Consider the following 19705-nt stretch of genomic DNA (forward strand, 5'->3'; position numbering starts at 1 on the left):
CCTGACCCATCACCTCGCAGCGATACACGTAGCTCGCTGATTGGACAAGACGGCAGTGACGTATGGTTACGGTCTATATTTCCTTGGGTACACTTGTATTTTTCACCGGCGTACGCCGAATTAGATCCGGGGAGGCGGAGTCAGCAATAGAGCTAGGCAGTATGGCGCGTGATTTGTGTCAGCTCACTAGAGCGCCAGTCACGAGTAGCCTTGGTAAAAGTCTGACATGATGTGTTTCATCTGTCAGGAGAGAGACTCTTGTTTGGCGTGCTATAATAATTGTTTACTAGTTTAACACCAGTTTATGCTGAATATATCTTCTCTGATATTTTCAAGATTCACAATAGAATTACAGGATTTTGTGTGTGTGTGTGTGTGTGTGTGTGTGTGTGTCTGTGTGTGTGTGTGAGGAGAGACGGTGTGTGAGAGAGATGGGAAGACCAGTTGTTATCGGATTGCACTATATGCATTTAAAATCAATTTGAAAGAATTAAACCAAAGATGCTCTATACACACAAGATGACGCATTACAAGCTGCGCCAATGGTATGATATGGTATACACTTCCTGTCTCCTAAGTGGGCGTGGTCGCCTCTCCCCCCCATCCCCCCACCTCGTTTGGAAGTGTTGTGAACGTCGTGTGGATGGATGAAAGCAAAGAAACACAAGTTTTATTTCAGTTTTAACTTTTAATTCATGGTTTCACGTATAAGTCCCTTTAAATTTCTGTTTATCCAGTTGGAAAGTGACGTCGGCAGCACTGCAGTGAAACCAGACCGACGGGATATATGATGATGTTGCCAGATCTCGCGAGAGTGTGTTGCTGAGACAGAGACAGGTCTCGAACAAAGTTAATTTTCTCCTGATTTGTCTGTCTGAAAAATGCCATTTTAGTGTCAGAATGTTCGGAAGATATGTGGCTTGTGAAAAATGGATCCAATATTTACTTCGGTGACTATGGGGCGAAAGAATCGGTCATAATCTGTGCTCACGGAGTGAATAGACTCAGGACCTGCCGCTAGTCTCCTAAAGGGGCGGGGCAGTGGCGAAACCCACGTGACACAGATACAGGAAATGACCTGCAGCTGCGCCATCTCGTTTCTAAAACGTCTCTGATTAAACGTTACCTCTTGTCTACTCATTGTTGTGACACATCTCATCCACGCTTTTCTTCTTCAGCTGATCAAAACAACAGACGTCCGACAGATAAAACACATCATGTCAGACTACTAGAAATTGCAAAACGTAACTTAAAATGTAAATAGATTACTTTATAATTCATGATTCACTCAAAGAAGACAGTCACTGCCATCTTCCCTCAGTATAAAGACTTAGTGGCCGTCAACTTCAGGTAGATCTATCTGCAGCCTGCAGACTCGCTACAAGACACGCCCCCACCGACTACATCAGTATAAGAGATGCCCCCCACCGGCTACATCAGTACAAGAAACGCCCTCTGAGACGATGGTGGCCGAAATGGGTCGGACAGTGGAAGTTTGCAGTTCCGCGAAACTGGCCAAAACCAGTTTTGTCGCCAAAGCGCATTTCCTTTTCAAAATAGAAGCCCCTACGAGGCTGGCACTAAAAACACAGTTGAGAATCGTGAAATCTCTGTAACTAATAATTAATAATGTAGCAAAATGTTTAAGAGGACGACGTAGGCTGTTTCTGACTGCAGAAATCCCCATTTAATGTCCATGAATCAATTAATGCTGAGTTAGCATAACAAATAGAAAGGTAGGGGGCATGGAGAGTTTTATTAATAGTATAATTTCCTTTTCCTTGATATAACGGAGTACTTTGCATAGAACGTGGAATTGAAAATGTCAAGTACATTTTGAAATAACAATGTAGAGCAAAAAAAACAACAAATTTCTTTAGTTTAAAAACTCTTAGTTTACAATTGGGTTAATCCTAAATAGCCTAACTAAAGAATAACCCCACCACCAAAAACCAAATTGTGATTGAAGTAGTCTAATTGTATACTTAATTCACTGATAGAGCTCTTGATACAAGAAGTAAGACTATACAAAGGCCCCCACACTTGCAATGACGATAGATTTCTTAATATCTATACATTTTCTTATTTCTCTCCTCCTGCAGATTCAATTTCATGCCCATTTCAAGAAGGCACAAAATGTAGTTTTCCCAGCCACACTAGCTGGATGTGTATTTTTTTCCTCTTTCTGTGTGAATTAATCAACCGCATCTGCATTGTCACTATCACAGTTTCTTGGAGGGGGTTCTGTGATTAACATGTTTTTATTTATTATCAACAAGAGAAATACCATTTCGTTAAAACATCAAGACTTGTATTTTGAAGGCCAAGAAATTCTACCGGAAGTGAGTTTCCTTATTGTGGCTAGTTTCACGCAGCTTTACTTTGCAGAAGGCAAAAAACATATAATTTCCTATGAATATGATTGTTTTTCAACTTGCCATTGATATAGCTTGCTAACCTAGCATAGCATCAGAGTCGACTTACCGTATTTCCTCTAATATTGGCCTGGGCCTTTATTTACCTCAACTGCAGAGGGTACCAGACCTTTATTGGAAGCAGGCTTATATTAGTATTCTGTCCTCACAAAAGAGTCCCCTTCTTAAGCTTAACAGATAGATAAACTCCTTCCAGCAGCTGTAGTGTTGACAGTTGGTTTATTAGCACCAGTTCGTCTATACAGTACTAGAAACAGAGTAAAACTGAAACAAAGAAACAAACAAGCTATAAGTATAAATATGCTGAACACAAAGCTTAAATCTCACTAGCTGAACAACATGTATTTACGTGAGGTATAATATTGTTACAAACCCTGAAATATGCTACCATATACAAATCATATCCCTCATAGCAAGATCGGTTACACAGAACCGATAAACATACAGCTGTCATGACAACACGTAAATACCCCGTAAACGATCGTCCATATAAATATAATCTAAATCAAAGGGTAAGTAGGTTGTGAATTATTTTACTTACAGACAATGCTTCTACAAACTAACTGCAAGAGGGAAGAAGTCTGCCGCTCTACAGAATAACTGTCACCGTTTCCATGCCAACAAGATACTTCTTTCATTTGTATGATATTTCAACCGAAACCACATTCTGGATGTTTAGCGATCTCGAGGTGCCTTCAAGTACCGTCGGAAATATGATAATTACAACTTAAACAGCCATAAACAAACTCAGCCTAACTACAGGGGCCAGAATACTCCCCGTCTGGTATCTGTAAGAATACCATCATTAACACTAAACTTAAAATTACTTGTCAGTCTCTTGAGAGAGGAGTAGGACAGTTTCTGAAACTGGTCGCAGAAAGGTCTTGAACAACCCCTCTCTTGCTGTCTTGACTTCAACCTTTCTGACTTTACCATCTCTGCCAGGAAAGGTCTTCACGACGATGCCCATGGGCCAGTCATTCCTTTTCACTTGACTGTCTCTTAGCACCACAATGTCTCCTTCCTGAAGGTTGGGCTTCTCTTCCTGCCACTTCCTACGGCTCTGCAAGGTCGGAAGATACTCTCTCTTCCAGCGGTGCCAGAAGGTGTTTGCAAGGCTTTGGACTTGTCTCCACTGCCGTCTGAAGAGGTCTTTATTGTTGAATTCACCTTGAGGAGGAGGAACTACAGCAACCTTTTGGGTGAGGAGTGTCGCTGGCGTCAAGATGAGGGGGAAATCTGGGTCCGTAGACACAGGAACCAATGGACGAGCATTTACGATGGCTGAGACTTCTGACATGAATGTAGTCAGGACTTCGTGAGTAAGGTTGGATTGACTCACCTTCAGCAGCATGGAATCCAGGATCCGCCTCGTGATGCCAATCATTCTCTCCCAGCTGCCTCCCATATGAGATGAGTGCGGTGGGTTGAAGACCCAAGTACACCCTTTGTCGCTCAGGTACCTTTGGACCTCCGTGTCACTCTGAACGACCTCCATCTTCAGCTCTCTGCAGGCCCCGATAAAGTTTGTTCCACAGTCAGACCTGATTCGTTTAGCTGGTCCCCTGATGGAGAAAAACCGTCACAGGGCATTTATGAAGCTTGAGGAATCCATTGACTCAATGACTTCGATGTGTATGGCCCTGGTGCTCATACACGTGAAGAGCACAGCCCAGCGCTTACTGCTTGCTAGTCCACCTCTGGTGCGACGTGCTGTAACCATCCATGGTCCAAATACATCCAACCCCACGAAAGAGAAGGGAGGGTCAGTGCTGAGGCGGTCCACAGGTAAGTCCGACATCTTCTGAGTTTCTATCCTCCCACGTAGTCTTCGGCATATGACACATTGATGGAGTATGCTGCTGACACGCCGTTTTCCACCGATGATCCACAGACCAGCTGCTCTCAAGAGACCTTCAGTGAAGTGGCGTCCTTGATGGTGGACCTGCTCATGGTGGTGACGGATGAGTAGAGTCGCGATATGGCTCTGTCCAAGGAGGATGAGAGGGTTGATTTCATCTTTGCCTAGGCTTGCTTGGGACAGCCGCCCTCCAATCCTTAGTAGGCCTGAATCATCGATGTAGGGGGACAGACTGAAGAGTGGGCTCTGTTTAGGAATGGCTTTACCTTCTTTGATGCATTCCAATTTCTCTTGAAAGGCTTTGTGTTGCACGCTGCAGATTATGATGTTCTTGCCTTGATCCAGGTCTTCGGCGGAGCAGGGTTTGTTGCAGATGTGCCATCCCTTGCAGCTGCTGCCTGCCTTGAAGGAGTGAGCTACATGCACAAGTCTTGCTGTTGCGTGTGTCAGTGCTTTCCAACTCAAGAACCTCTCAAACCTCTTAGGGTCTAACTTGCTGCTTAAGACGTTTGTGGTGTGGCAAGCAACTTCAGGGCGGATCTCGTAGTCAGTTCCGGGATAGACCAAGTCGAAAGGTGCATGAAGGGTTTCTGGTTCTGCTGACCTGAACAAGAAAGCTGGTCCTGTCAACCATGTGCTATGAGTCAGGCTGCCTGCTGGGACTGATCTTGAGGCATGATCGGCAGGGTTCTGGTTAGTAGGGACATGCTTCCACTGCTCTGGGCTGGTAGATCTCCTGATACGTTGTACCCTGTTGTTCACATAGACGTAGAAATGTCTGGAGTTGTTGTGAATGTAACCTAGAACTACTTTACTATCTGAGTAGAATGTGACAACGTCAAGTTGGATGTCAATCTCATCGACGATTGCCTCTGCTATTTCCACAGCTAGAACGGCGGCGCACAGCTCGAGTCTTGGGACGGTGATCTCAGGATGTGGCGCGAGCTTAGCCTTACCGAAGATGAAGCCAGCATCTATGTTCCCACTGGCGTCGGTTGTCTTCAGGTAAGCTACGGCTGCTATGGCGTTTAAGGATGCGTCGCAGAAGACACACATCTCTTTCTTATGTGCTCGGCCGAGAGAAGTGGAGGTGTACGTGCGAGAGATCTTGACTTGCTCAAGCTCCTTCAGTGAGTCTCTCCACAGCTTCCATTCTTGGAACTTCTCTTCTGGGAGAGGGGCATCCCAGTCGCGATCCTCCATGGCGAGCTCTCTGAGTAGAGACCTTCCTTGAATGCTTACTGGGGCGGCAAATCCAAGAGGGTCGAACAGGCTATTGATCGTCGACAAGACTCCACGTCTAGTGTAAGGTTTCTCTGCTGAAGACACCTGAAATGTGAAGACATCCTCTGCGACGTCCCAGCTCACCCCTAGACTTCTTTGCATGGGAGGGAAGTCGACACTCAGATCCAGGTCTTTCAGCCCTTTAGCCAGGTCATCTGGAGGAAATGCTCTCATTACCTCTGCCTTGTTAGAAGCGATCTTGTGCAGGCGTAAGTTGGAGAGGGCCAACATCTTCTGAGTGTTGTGGAGAAGAGTGATGGCTTCTTTCTCTGTGGGGAGGGATATGAGACCGTCGTCAACGTAAAAGTTCCTCTCGACGAAATGCCTTGCATCTGCTCCATAATCCCCTTTGCCCCCTAAGGCGGCTCTTCTGAGGCCATACATGGCCACTGCTGGGGACAGGCTATTACCAAAAACGTGGACCCGCATTCTGTACTCCAAAACTTCATCGTCCAGGTCGTTGTTGCGGTACCATAGGAACCTCAGGTAGTTCCGATGGTCTTCACGAACCACGAAACAATGGAACATCTGCTGCACATCTGCTGTCACAGCCACTGGTTCCTTTCTGAACCGCAGCAGTACTCCAAGCGGGCTATTGTTCATGTTGGGACCAGTAAGCAGGACGTCATTTAGAGATACCCCATGGTGCTGGGCGCTGGAGTCGAACACTACTCTTATTTGTCCGGGTTTTTGTGGATGGTACACCCCGAAGATCGGAAGATACCAGCACTCTTCTTCTGCTTGCAGAGGTGGAGCGATTTCAGCGTGCCCGTTCTCGAAGATTTTGCACATGAACTCAATAAAGTGGTCTTTCATCTCTGGACGTTTCTTGAGCGTGCGTGTGAGTGAGGCGAGGCAATTGTTGGCCTGTCCGCAGTTGTTAGGGAGACGTTGCCGTGGGCTACAGAAAGGGAGCGGAGCAACCCAGCTGTTTGATGCATCCTGATGGAACTCTTTATCCATTGTCTTCAGGAAGGTGAGATCGTCCATTGAGGGAGCTGGTTTGTTGTCGTCCTTAGTGTAGCGGAAGACAGATTCGCCCATGAGGCTTGTCGCATCGGCCGGTGTATATCTCCGCTTCAGGGACAGGGTGCAGGAACTTTGAGGCTGACAGGTGTGGCTGAAGTTCTCCTTCACATGGAAGCTGCTGAGACAAGGACTCATGAAGCTGGGGCGTCCGTTCTCTAGAATATTTGTCTTGAAGGCGTTAACTGGTGAAGGCTTGTGTGCCCCTCCGAGACAGACATTTCCCAGTATCACCCAGCTGAGGGCTAGACGTTGTGCGAAAGGAGCGTGTGGCGGTCCGTTGCGCTGCTCTAACGCCTTGTGCACCTGGATGATGTCTCTTCCTAGTAGTAGAAGGATCTCAGCCTGGGGGTTCAGAGGAGGTATTTTGTTGACTAAGAACTTGAGGTGAGGGTGGTACCTTGTAACATCTGGTGTAGGGATTTCGTCCCTATTGTCTGGGAGCTCATTGCACTCGATCAGCGTGGGCATAGGTAAACAGGTCTTTCCGTCGGCTGATTCCACAATGAAGCCTCTTGCTCGTCGGCCTACAGTCTCTGAGACACCTAAGCACATCTTGAGGGTGTAAGGTGAGGCGTCGTTGTCTACATTGAACATCTCGAAGAAGGCTGACCTAGCCAAAGACTTGTTACTTTGGTCATCCAGAATGGCGTATGTTCTTCTCTTCTTCTCGGGATGCCCTTCTGGGTAAACGTTAACGAGACAGATCTTGGAGCAAGACTTCCCTGGGGGCCTGTCTCCACAGACCTCAGTACAGGTGGATGTGGCAACTGAAGAGGAGGAAGACTCGTCTTCCTCCCCACCATGCTGTGTGGAGGAGCTGACAGCATCTCTGTGAGACCAAGGGGCAGGACCGGCATGGAGAGCTGCAATGTGCTTGTGGCTTTCGCACTCTGAGCACTGAATGGCCACTTGACAGTTTTTTGCCTGGTGTGCTGTTGAGGAGACGCATCTGAAACATATAGAGTTCTCTCTGAGGAAGGGTTTTCTCTCTTCTAGGGGTTTCTCCCTAAAGCTTCTACACTTTCGCAAGGGGTGCGGCTTTTTGTGGATAGGGCATTGATTGTTAGGTTCATCTTTCTGGGTGGCATTGTCCACTTCTGTCTTGTGCACTGCGATAGGAGCTCTTGTTGTTCTCATTGAGAATGTCTCTCCTTTAGGTGGTGCTGCACTGGAAGTGGGAGTGATGAAGCTTGGGTCATTCCTCATTTTTGCCTCCGCACGGATTAAACTGGAGAAGAATGAGAAGGGTGGGAAGCTGACACCATGCTCCTGTTTGTACCTGGTCCCTTTTGACATCCACTTTTCCTGCATGCTGAAAGGGAGCTTCTCCAGAATAGGGTTGATGCCCCTTGCAGTGTCCAGGTAGGACAGACCGGGTAAGTAACCTTCAGCTTTGGCTGCCTCCAACTCGAGGAGAAGGTCACCTAGCTCTCTCAAACGTTGGGGGTCTTTATTGGAGATCTTTGGGAAGTGTTCAAGCTTGTTGAAGAGGGCTGTCTCCATAGCTTCAGCAGACCCATAGCATTCCTCTAGCCGCTGCTAGACCACGCTGAGGGCCGCAGCAGGATTATGGACATGGACGGACCTCATTCTTCTCACATGCTCGGCTGATTCTGGCCCAAGCCACTTGATTAGTAAGTCAAGTTCCTCACTGGGCTTTAGGTCGAGGCCTTCAATGGTGTTGGAGAATGTTGACTTCCAAGCCCAGTAGTTCTCTGGCTTGTCGTTAAACTTGGTGAGTCCAGCTGTGAGGAGGTCACGGCATGCTAAGAACTTCGCTAGCCCTGCAACGTCAGCACGATCAGACTGGGTCCTACTAGATTCATGACATTCTACGACTGGTGTCTGACGGTCAGTATGAGTGGGGTTGTGAGAGAGAGGGCGTAGTCGTGGTTGTGAGCTCTGGACCAGCTTGTTGTAAGAGGGAGAGGAGTCGTGTGGCTGGAGATGATCAGCTGGGGAAAGCGATTCGACCTTGGTGTCTGACTGTGAGACTCCCATGTTGGCTGATGGCTGATGGTAGCCTGCATAGGTTTGCTGGTCTTGCACATACTTCTCAGTCCTCTCGAGAGAATGGCAGGATGAGTCTCGTTTGGTGTCGTTTACCCCACACAGCTGTGTCATATCGGCTACATCCACCGCTGACTCAAAGACACTGGCCTCAGCTAATGCGGCCTCTGCCTCCTTCTCCTGCTGAAGTGCCTCTAATGTGGCTTCCAGGCGAGTCTCCTCCACTTTAAGCTGAGCCTTCTTCACTTTCACATCTATTTCTCTCTTGGCATATGATGCTCTCGCTAGTGCTGCTTCAGCCTTGGCACGAGCTTCTAATGCAGCCAAGCTTGCTGCCGATTTGCTGGAACGTCTTGATGACTTAGATGAACGTGAGCACTCCGACCTAGATGCAATGCTGTTATGTTCTGACGCTGACATTTTGCCTATTTTGTTCCCCGGAGATTGCAATCACTGTTGAGAGTGTCTTTTTACTATTCTGTCCTCGCAAAAGAGTCCCCTTCTTAAGCTTAACAAATAGATAAACTCCTTCCAGCAGCTGTAGTGTTGACAGTTGGTTTATTAGCACCAGTTTGTCTATACAGTACTAGAAACAGAGTAAAACTGAAACAAAGAAACAAACAAGCTGTAAGTATAAATATGCTGAACACAAAGCTTAAATCTCACTAGCTGAACAACATGTATTTACGTGAGGTATAATATTGTTACAAACCCTGAAATATGCTACCATATACAAATCATATCCCTCATAGCAAGATCGGTTACACAGAACCGATAAACATACAGCTGTCATGACAACACGTAAATACCCCGTAAACGATCGTCCATATAAATATCATCTAAATCAAAGGGTAAGTAGGTTATGAATTATTTTACTTACAGACAATGCTTCTACAAACTAACTGCAAGAGGGAAGAAGTCCGCCACTCTACAGAATAACTGTCACCGTTTCCATGCCAACAAGATACTTCTTTCATTTGTAGGATATTTCAACCGAAACCACATTCTGGATGTTTAGCGATCTCGAGGTGCCTTCAAGTACCGTCGGAAATATGATAATTACAACTTAAACAGCCATAAACAAACTCAGCCTAACTACAGGGGCCAGAATAATTAGAGACAGGCCGTTATTTCTAATTCCCTCTGTTTGATAAGTATATTTGCTAATATTTTAGTATGAAGTTTGATTTTCTGATCTGCTTCTGTTGGGGTACATTACTGCAATGCATTACAATAATTACGGTAATCGACGACGGCATGCTCCAGAGACTTCCGCCAGCCGAGCCATCTTGTGGCATACTGCCATCTTGTGGCGCTTGTACGTTACTACAAACTACAGTTACATGTATAACAGACACCAGGAGTTTACCGGTATCCACCGTTGTTTGCATGTAAGCTGAAGCTAACTGAAGCTAACTGAAGCTAAAGTAGAATCTATACAATTATATCATATCGCCGTTTATTTCGATGCGCGAGCTCAGTCCACCTGACAGCCCTCTGTTCTGTCGGCGGCATGGAGGTTTCGGTGCGCCGAGGGCTTACTGCCGACGCTTCGAGTTTCCCGGGGGCACGGTTCCGGCCAGTGCCGATAGCTGGGCGCCGATTTGTTCCTGGTGATCCGGCCGAAATTTCGGCGGGTCCCAACGCCGATGCGTCACCGGGTGTCCCCGATAGGTACGGGCCGTGGGCGCGGTGGAGAGGACAGCGGCGGAGAGAGGAGACAGACACGGTCCAGCCATATACTAGGTTTTGACCTAGTCTTGTTTCCTTTGTTTTTTTCCCTGGCCTGTATTTGGGGCCAGCCTTTATTTTGTTTGTGTCGACCACGCCATTATCGGAGACCCGCCTTTTAATTGACTACCGGCCACTATTAGAGGAAATACGGTAGCTACGTTAAGTTGCTAACCAAATAGCATCTAGAATCAGTGGTCTTTTGATAGCCAGTTAGCTTCTAGCGATCTCCTCTGCCACGAGTTTGAAATACCCGCCCACCGAAAAGCTGTTGTTGTGATGAGGGGGCGTTTCTTGTACTCACGTAGCATGTGGTGGCGTGTCTTGTAGGGAGTCTGCAGGCTGCAGCTAGACCCTTCTCGTCAACTTGACAAAACTGGCAAACTACGAAGTTCTTCTCAGCTCCGATTACCGATGTATTAGTCCCTTAACAACTTGGTCAAATCAGAATCAATAATGTTATGTAAAATAATCCATTGTGCAATTATGAAGTTGTACGGCCAGATATATCAGTATAAGATGCACTGTAGCATGAATTATATCAAAATGCAGCTAACTAACATTGGCTAGCTCGCTAGCTGACCTAGCTAACTGACCAAATATCTCAAGTAATCCGAAATAAACTTGTCTTGGCTGATCTTCTTCATTAACAGTACTTGGTGTCACACTGACGAGTTGGAAATGTCCAATGCAAGTAATATTAACACTGATTTAGTTGTTTATAGTCACTTTATTAAGTTACAGCAACAGTATTACTCACAGATTTTCAGTGGGTTGAGAAGGGCTACAAACTCTTTTTTGAGAATTACATCCATGACTACGCAGGTAAACAATCTCTTGTCTAGTACCCAATGTTAATGTTATGCAGGTCTAAGTTAACCAAGCTAGTAAAGAATTCTTCATTCTCTTTCAGTCATATGTTAGCGTTATGTCATTTAACTTTAACATGTTTGTGTGATTAATACTGTTTTGTACAGTGTTGTAAATGGCCAGGTTGCAGTCAGAGGTCGGTGCTACAGATCGATAAGGAAGAAAACCACATAAACTCAAGCCAAGGTTCATTAGGAGCTAATAATATCCATATTCTTTGGATTGGCTCCTCTTTCTTCCTCACTGATCTGTAGCACCGAGCTCTGACTGCAACCCGGCCGTTTACAACACTTGTTCACTTCACTTGACTTTACTTGTTGAACTGCAAGGTAGGCCTACAATATCAGATGTGATGTGGAGCAAATGTTGTGCCGGAACAGAGGGGAGAGACTGGATTACCAGTGAGATGCCAGAGGAAAATCCATCTTTCCGCTGTTTTCTTTTCCACTTTAATTTGGACCGGCTCCGGCTGCATTTGACATACTGTATTGTATACAGCATTTCATTGACTTTACTGTATATTGTTTCCAGTGTAGCAGCAGTAGTTATTGATTTCTCGGTGAAGCACCATCTTTACTGACAGCAGCACTATACCGGAAGCCTATAGTACAGTATATTCTCAATGTGTTTTGCTTTACAGACTAGCATTTGTTTCATTTTCTAGCGAAAGATATTGCAACCTGAGAAAATATTTATGTTCTGCATGGCTCTCGATGTATGGATCGATTACTGTCATTGATCACCTGTCTCAACGTGACATAAGGCAAAGGAACACACATTCAGAGTTTTGTCACATTGATGCTGACACTTAGCATATATATACATATGCTGTCATATATATTTATATACACTGCCCGTCAAAAGTTTGGGGACACCTTGCCTTTTCTAAATTTTCAACTATACTTTTATTTTCTCTGTTATTTTTCATGAAGAAGTAAGGAAAAGAAATGCCTACAATGCTTTTGTTAACTTAAAATAGCTATTTACTAATACTTTGGATATGTTTATTCAGCACTCAACTTCATTTTCATCAAAGCGCCTTCTTTAGTATGAAGAGAAGGTTTTACCTTCCAACCAGCACCACAAACCTCTGAGAAGTCCTGCAAGAGGCAGAGCGTCTCTGAGGAACGGCTGGAAAAACGGACTGTTTACATGAAGAAAGTGCGCAGCAGTTACAGTTGCTAAGGAGGTTTTTTTGATGAACATATAGTTTAATTGTTTTAGTGTTATAAAAAATATTTGCATGTATGATTTTTTTTCTCAGACTAAACCTAGTTACTCTTTAATAAGATTAAGTTATTGCAAACCGACAAAGAAAACATGCATTTTCCCAACATTTTGACGGACAGTGTATGTGTCAGGACTCCCTGAGAAGCCAAGCATAAAGAATAGCTAATTTCACTGATTAGTTCCTCCTCTTTGGTTGAAGGTGTGTTAATCAGTGAAATGAGCTGTTGTAGTGATTGGTTGAACCTGCAGACTTGTCGGCCTTGATGGCAGATGGTTGAGAACTCCGGCCGTATTCACAAAAAATCTAAAAGTAGCTAAAAGTAAAGGCTAAAAGTAGCTAAAAGTAAAGGCTAAAAGTAGCTCCCAACTTGCTGATTTAGGAGAAACTCCTAAACTCCTAAATTTTTGGTCTAAGAGTATTTCACAAAGTGTTTTAGTGCTAAAACCAGCTCCTAAATCTGTGAAAAGTTAGGGGTAGTCAACAGGACTCCCAAGTCACTAAGACCAAATCACAAACAATCCTAAAATGGCTGCTGCCAGCAATCCGCCTCGTAATCGGGTCAACATTTTAGAAACATTTAATGATACTGAGCTTTTAAAAAGGTATCGCCTTAATCGCGAGGGTATTATGATCGTAGTAGAGCTAGTCAGGGATGCAGTCACTTCACCAACAAACAGAAACAACCCAATAACACCGGAGATCAAGGTTGTGACAACTCTACGCTACTTGGCCACAGGGAAAATGCAGCTATGCGGCGCAGACGAACTAGATATATCTCAGTCATCTGTCAGTAGAATATCACATCAAACAATAAATGCCCTCTCCAGACCCCACATCGTCTGACAATTCATACGGTTTCCTCTTGATGTTCGCCAACTACAAAGACACAAAGCCGACTTTATGGCCATAGCTGGACTACAAAGATGAACACACATTTGTCAACAGAAAAAAATTTCATAGCATCAACACACAGGTGGTTTTTGATACCAACTACAATATTCTTGACATTGTTGCCAAGTGGCCAGGCGCAACACATGACTCCCGGATCCTACAGGAGAGTGGCCAGAGGCTGCTGTTTGAGAGGCATCATGTCCCAGCTGGATGTCACTTGGTGGGGGACAGTGGCTATCCCTGCAGGATGTGGCTCCTCACGCCTTACATCCACCCACAACCGGGACCTCAGTTAAATTACAACAGGTAAGCTCACAAAATGTTTGCTTTCCTTTTTAAATTATCACACAAACACCTTAATTGTGAATAACCACGTAGGATAAAAAGTCTTTAAAAAAAGATGTTACATAGGCCTATAGAAAAAATTGGCTGTATTGAACCTTTCAATATGTATTCACAATCTCACTCTGTGATGATAATGCTGTTGACGACGACGATGTTGCTGCTGCTGATGATGATGATGAAGGCGGAGTGGCTGTTCACGTACTACAAAGTGGATTGGCATACAGGGACCACTTCACCAATACACACTAAACCATCACAACAACAATATCCTGCTGATAAGAGCAGCATCACAGACTAGGAGAGTAATGTCACTTTTCAGTTTGAATAGTGCGATAGTGCAGTTTGGAATCATGGACCTTGGCTTACCAAGCAATAATAAGTATTTCAATTACAATTATTGTAGCTTTACCTTGCATCTACACAAATCAGTCAAAACACAAGTTGTTGTAATGTAATGTATTTATTCAGGAGATTCTCTGTCTTTAAGCATCTTCAGTTTCTTAGAATAGTACTTCTCCTGTAAGTGGAGGAGCCTCTCCTGTGCGTCAAGGAGCCTATGCTGTTTCTTTAATAAACTTATTTCCAGCTCCAATTTCTGTTCCAACAGAGATGCTGATGGAGCAGGGCCACCACCTGCTGCTGCAGGACTGGCAGGAGCTGGGCCTGGCGAGAGGGGGGCAGGAAGAAGGGGGGCAAGAGCGAGGGGGCAGGAGCCAGGGGGGCAGGAGGGAGGGGGACAAGAGCGAGGGGGGCAGGAGCCAGGGGGGCAGGAGCCAGGGGGGCAAGAGCGAGGGGGGGCAGGAGCCAGCGGGGCAGGAGGGAGGGGGACAAGAGCAAGGGGGGCAGGAGCCAGGGGGGCAGGAGCATTGCCATGATTGGCAACTGAACTGTTGGCCCTAAAAGAGAGAGAGAGTTTATCCTATTTTGTCTATGTATCTTTGTGAGGAATTTACAAAATTATTATTCTTATGATTATCATTATTATTATTATTTTGAAAGTCATTGTCATTATATAATTCTGTGACTTTGATTAAACATGAAAATCATTAATGATTGTGTGTCCCAGCTGTGAATCATTATATGAGGCAAATCTTCAATTAGAAAAACTTACCTATCAAGTTCATTCAGCAATTGCATTGTAGGGTCAATGCTCTCCTCCAGCCCCGTTATGCTGGTGTCTGAGTGCCCAAGGACACTGTACACCACTGAGGCAATAGGCGATAGAGCCTTGGGTGCTGAGCCTCCTCCTAATAAATGCAATAAATATTTCGAATTATAGATTACATGTTAATATAATCTGTATAGCGAGGTTCATTTATGTATAAATACATTTATGCTCATTTTTGTATAGGCTAAATACATTGAATGATAGAGAATAAAACATTGTGGTCCAGCGTAGTTGAAAAGAATTGGCCTATTACCTGTGGCAGTTGTTTGTCGGTTGAATTCTGCAATCTCTGCCCTTGCCTGAGACTGCAAAGAATACCAGCGCTTTTCACACTTATCGGTGGTTCTGGACAGAAGTGGGAAAGCCGCATTCATTTGCAAGCATATATTTTTCCACGCTTCTTTTTTGGTTTTTGAAGTTATCCCAACTCCAAATTTTCCTTTAATAATGTCCTTCCTTTTATGCACAAGTTGGGCAAGAAGTAAAAGCTGTTCTTGCATCCAGTTTGGTTTTCGTTTTCGTTTGCACAATGTAGCGTCACACGTCTTACTATCAGCCATGGTTATTCTAGTCTGATAATTAAAAGGCTGCTTATATGAATATCCGCTAATTGTTTAACGAGCTGCCAGACATGTAAGAGGCTGACGATTAGCTGCACATATACTTGACTAGTCAGTATATTATTCTTTGTTTCATGTTAAATCAGTGACACTTAGCCTACATTTTTATTTAAAAATCTTTATTTGAATATGGCAACATGATACCTCCTACAGTATTTCTATGATGAATTCACTGACAGAGACCCATCCCCTATCAGGGAAACACAACATCATCCATAGCAACGAGGTCAACCCCGCCCTTTCTCTTAGCTTAAGATTTCTCCCCATTACTTAGTAAAAGTTGGTCTCAGCAGCTTCGTGAATAGGTTTTAAGAGGAAACTCTTAGCTAGGAACTTTTAGTGCTATTTGGGAGTCCTCCTGGTGGTAAGATAAAATGTTTTGTGAATACGGGGGTATACACAAACATTCTGAGAATCTTCTCAGAGAGCTCTTATCTTAGCCTAAAACTTCCTAGCAAGGAGTCCTAGCTTAGGAGTGATTTAGGAAAGTTCTCAGAGCAACTCTGAGCAAGGAATGGACAAGAACTTTTATCTTAGTGAGGAGGTGTGGTTGACCCCGTTGCTAGATGCTCTCTTTTAGATGCTGTTATCGGTTGATCAAGAAAAATCAACACGCCTCTTTTTGTCATCCAGAATGCGCACAAGGAATCACACAAGATAAAACACAATGTACTCGACATTAACGCGTGGTTTGCTTATACTATCAAAAATGAAAATCCCTGTTTAATCAATCAATAGAGCTGATTGGACAAAATCTTTGAAAACCGTACGAACCGTACTTTTTAATACTTGTACAGTCCTCACATGTTGACTCATTATGCCTTTATTTGGGTGGATGCAGTAATGTTATTATACTTTACTAATTTGATGTTAAGATTTGGTGAAAATGGCTCAAGACTTAGTAGTATTACTATAATTTATAGACTATATTGGCAAGCCTATATGAATAGGATTTTTGAACAAGAGTATATTGCCGATGATGCAGACGTCTGTCCCATCAGTGACCAGACAATACAGAGAAAACTCGCTATATCCATAGCTGCTGTTTCGTCGGCGCACGGTGCGCACGTCCAGTGGGAATTAAATAGGTTGCGTCACAATATGAGTCTGTGAAGGAGCTGTGATTGTTTGTGTGATTATTCTACTATGTGGTTGCATAGACCTAAATCACTGCTGCACTGTTTGCCTGTTGCTAAATATTAACATTGTGATAACTTTCATAATAATAATAGCATTAATGCGTCTTTTCTGCGTCTTTCAGCCATTTTCTCCTCTCCTTAAGAAACTCCTAAGCTCCTAAAAGTCCTCCTCTCTACTCTTAACAGTTTTCCACCTTAGGACCTCTCTTAAGGGCTAAGATGCTTTGTGAATAGCTTTTATCTTTACTAGGATTTAGTCTTACTTTTAAGGGGAAATTCATAGAAAAGGTCATCACTCAAAATTTTCTTAGAATTTCAGTGCTAGGACCAACTCTTAGTACTAGGAAGCTTTGTGGATATGGTTTATTGAATAGTTTGCACAGCATAATTTGCAGTGACATTTGCACAGTATCAATAATTGCACAATCAGTCATGATTTAAAGTATTTTATTGAATATATTTTACTAAACATTTTAGTTTATTTGAGTTATCTTGTCTTGCTGGAGCAGTTACTCAGCGTGGGCAGATTGAAGCTCCACCTGAAGAAGGAAACAAACAAATGTTAAGTAGTTAACCTGACATGAAATGGGTTTTCACTGTTTGGTTAAATGCCATGATTCGGTATGGGCAAGTGCAATATTTCTAAGTGCAATATAACTTCAGTGCAATATATATATCTAAGTGCAATACTACATTTGTGCAATGTGAAGGGTTTTAATTGTTGGGTTTATCCAAACACTTACCTGTGCTGTCTTGTCTGTTCCAGGGTGTTTCGGGCAAAAGAGTTCCCCGGTGAGTTCCCATGTGATAGGATAGCAGAGGGGGGTTGTTGTGTTGTGTGTTTGGACTAAATGTATATTGTTTATATGTTGCAATATTTATTACTTGTTTGAGAGTAAGATCTGTTATTAGATCTGTAGGATGGTAGGTTAAAGGGGAAGTATATTGTATTGTTAAATGTCATTGTTAAGTACACAGCATCCAGGTTAATCACCTGTGGCAGAGTAAAAGCTGTTTCACACCGGTGCGACAAGAAAATGCGGGACGGATTTGCGGAATATTCGTGTGGGAATTTTACGCATGTGAAGCTTACACATCGGGTCCGGTGCGACATTTTCGCATTCCAGTGTTCCAATTTTGCACCAACAGAAAAAAAAAATCATGTTTATTATCTGAGAGAAAATGGACATAGAAAGGAGCAGTCACAACAACGTTATCTTCATTCTTTTATACAGTAAAAAGAGGAGAAAGTGTTGGGCCCATCCTATTTTGGAAAGGTGGACGGAACACAGAGAGTTTATAGGCTCATCCAGGAGCAGCCGATAACTATCATACTGAAATATGTAGGCTGTAACACAAAGGTCATTCAATTATCAAACTTTCTCCACGATTCAGCAACAACAGTGCTCACATATAAAGCCTATAAGTGATTATTTATTTTACTTATGGAATCGGTATGTATTTTTTATAGTTATGGCTCTTGTAGCCTAAATAAAAGTAAAAAATGGTATAATATCATTGGGGTGTTTAGGACTACTCATTAGTCCATGATGAGTATTTATAATTGAAACCAACGAATATAGAAAAGAAAGAAGGAGAGCATGGAGAGATGGATCACTCAGCTTTTGTCTGGACTACAGGCTTCTGCAGCCAAGCAAAGACCAACAGACCGCATCAGTTACCTAATGTTGCCTATAGGGAAAAACACCACAGCCTACCTCAAAACTTATTTCTAAAATACAATATATACGGGGAAAGGGAGGTGTAGCCATTACTTCAATATATTAAATATTACAGGCACATTGCCAAACGTGCTTGAGCAACAAAACGGCACAAAGAACTGAGCAATTAAATGATAAAACAATAACGAACTATAAGGTATTTTAAAAAAACATGACAGGCTCTTTCAATCATCGTGAATTTACTGCATGGAATCCTTGGAATGCGCCATTACGCAGCACTCAGCTCACGTTTCCTACAGCCTACCTTACAGTGTTAGCCTATATAGTGTTAAATCATAGGAAATAACCAGTATGGATAACATTTGCTAAATGTGAAATATTTGTAGATATATAATATAGATATAAGAATATAATGAGCTCTGTCCATTAAATCCTTTTGGGGACGTGCTTTACGCACGGATGTCCCATTGAAATACAGAAGCACAATATTGCGCAATTAATCTTTCAGTTTATCCACAGACAGAATATCTCACGTTTCATGTCCAGGAGCTCTGTCTCATCACACTGTTGTTCTAAAGGTATGCAATCATGTGAAATTACTTTACATGGAGTTTTTATGGCGCTGAGTTGGTCAGTGGAAGAAAGGAGGAGAAGGAGAGGGAGAGACTTCACATCTGTCTACCAACGCCCTGTAGCCCGTCATACTGGTGTAATTTGCGGGTATGTTGCAGGGAGAAAATTGAAAAAAATTTATTTAGGTACAATACTTGTTTTTTAGAATTCTGAAAAGGCCTTTAAAGCGAGACCATAGTATTTCCAGTGTTTCAGAAATTTAAATTTAAAATCTCAACGCCAGCCCATGGCCCTTTCTAGTGTTAATAGAAAAAAAATACACCAAAATACTGATATTACAATGGTTAAAAAGCCTATGCAGTATGTCACGGGGATGCCCGATGCCCTATATTAACATACACCGCCAAACATTACCTGCATTAACTTTCATTTCTTTATCATAGATTACATCTTGGCGCCACTAAGAGATGTTAGTTAAGGGTTACTGTGTTTTGGTTTTGATTGTTAGATTCTCGCATTTTCATTGTAGTCTGTGTCTTACTGCAGTGTTTCAGCCATACTGGGAGGCCTACCAGCGTTGGCGTTATTTAACATTCCCGCCTGCATTGTTGACGTAATTCCGCAATCTTTACACATTATATAATTCATTCAAAAGTTAAATAAAGAAGCGGAGACATTTCATTATTTATCATGTTTAATGAAACAGTTTGCAAATTACTCTTACCCCGTGTATTTTTCTTCTCCTGCACTTGGCAGTTCCAGTTTTAGACCCGGAGTGCGAAACTGAGGCGGAGGAGTCCAACCTCATTTGTAGAGAGGGGTGGCAGTGGAATGTG

This window comes from Centroberyx gerrardi, chromosome 18 (assembly GCF_048128805.1).
Source record: "Centroberyx gerrardi isolate f3 chromosome 18, fCenGer3.hap1.cur.20231027, whole genome shotgun sequence".
Taxonomy (NCBI): Eukaryota; Metazoa; Chordata; class Actinopteri; order Beryciformes; family Berycidae; genus Centroberyx; species Centroberyx gerrardi.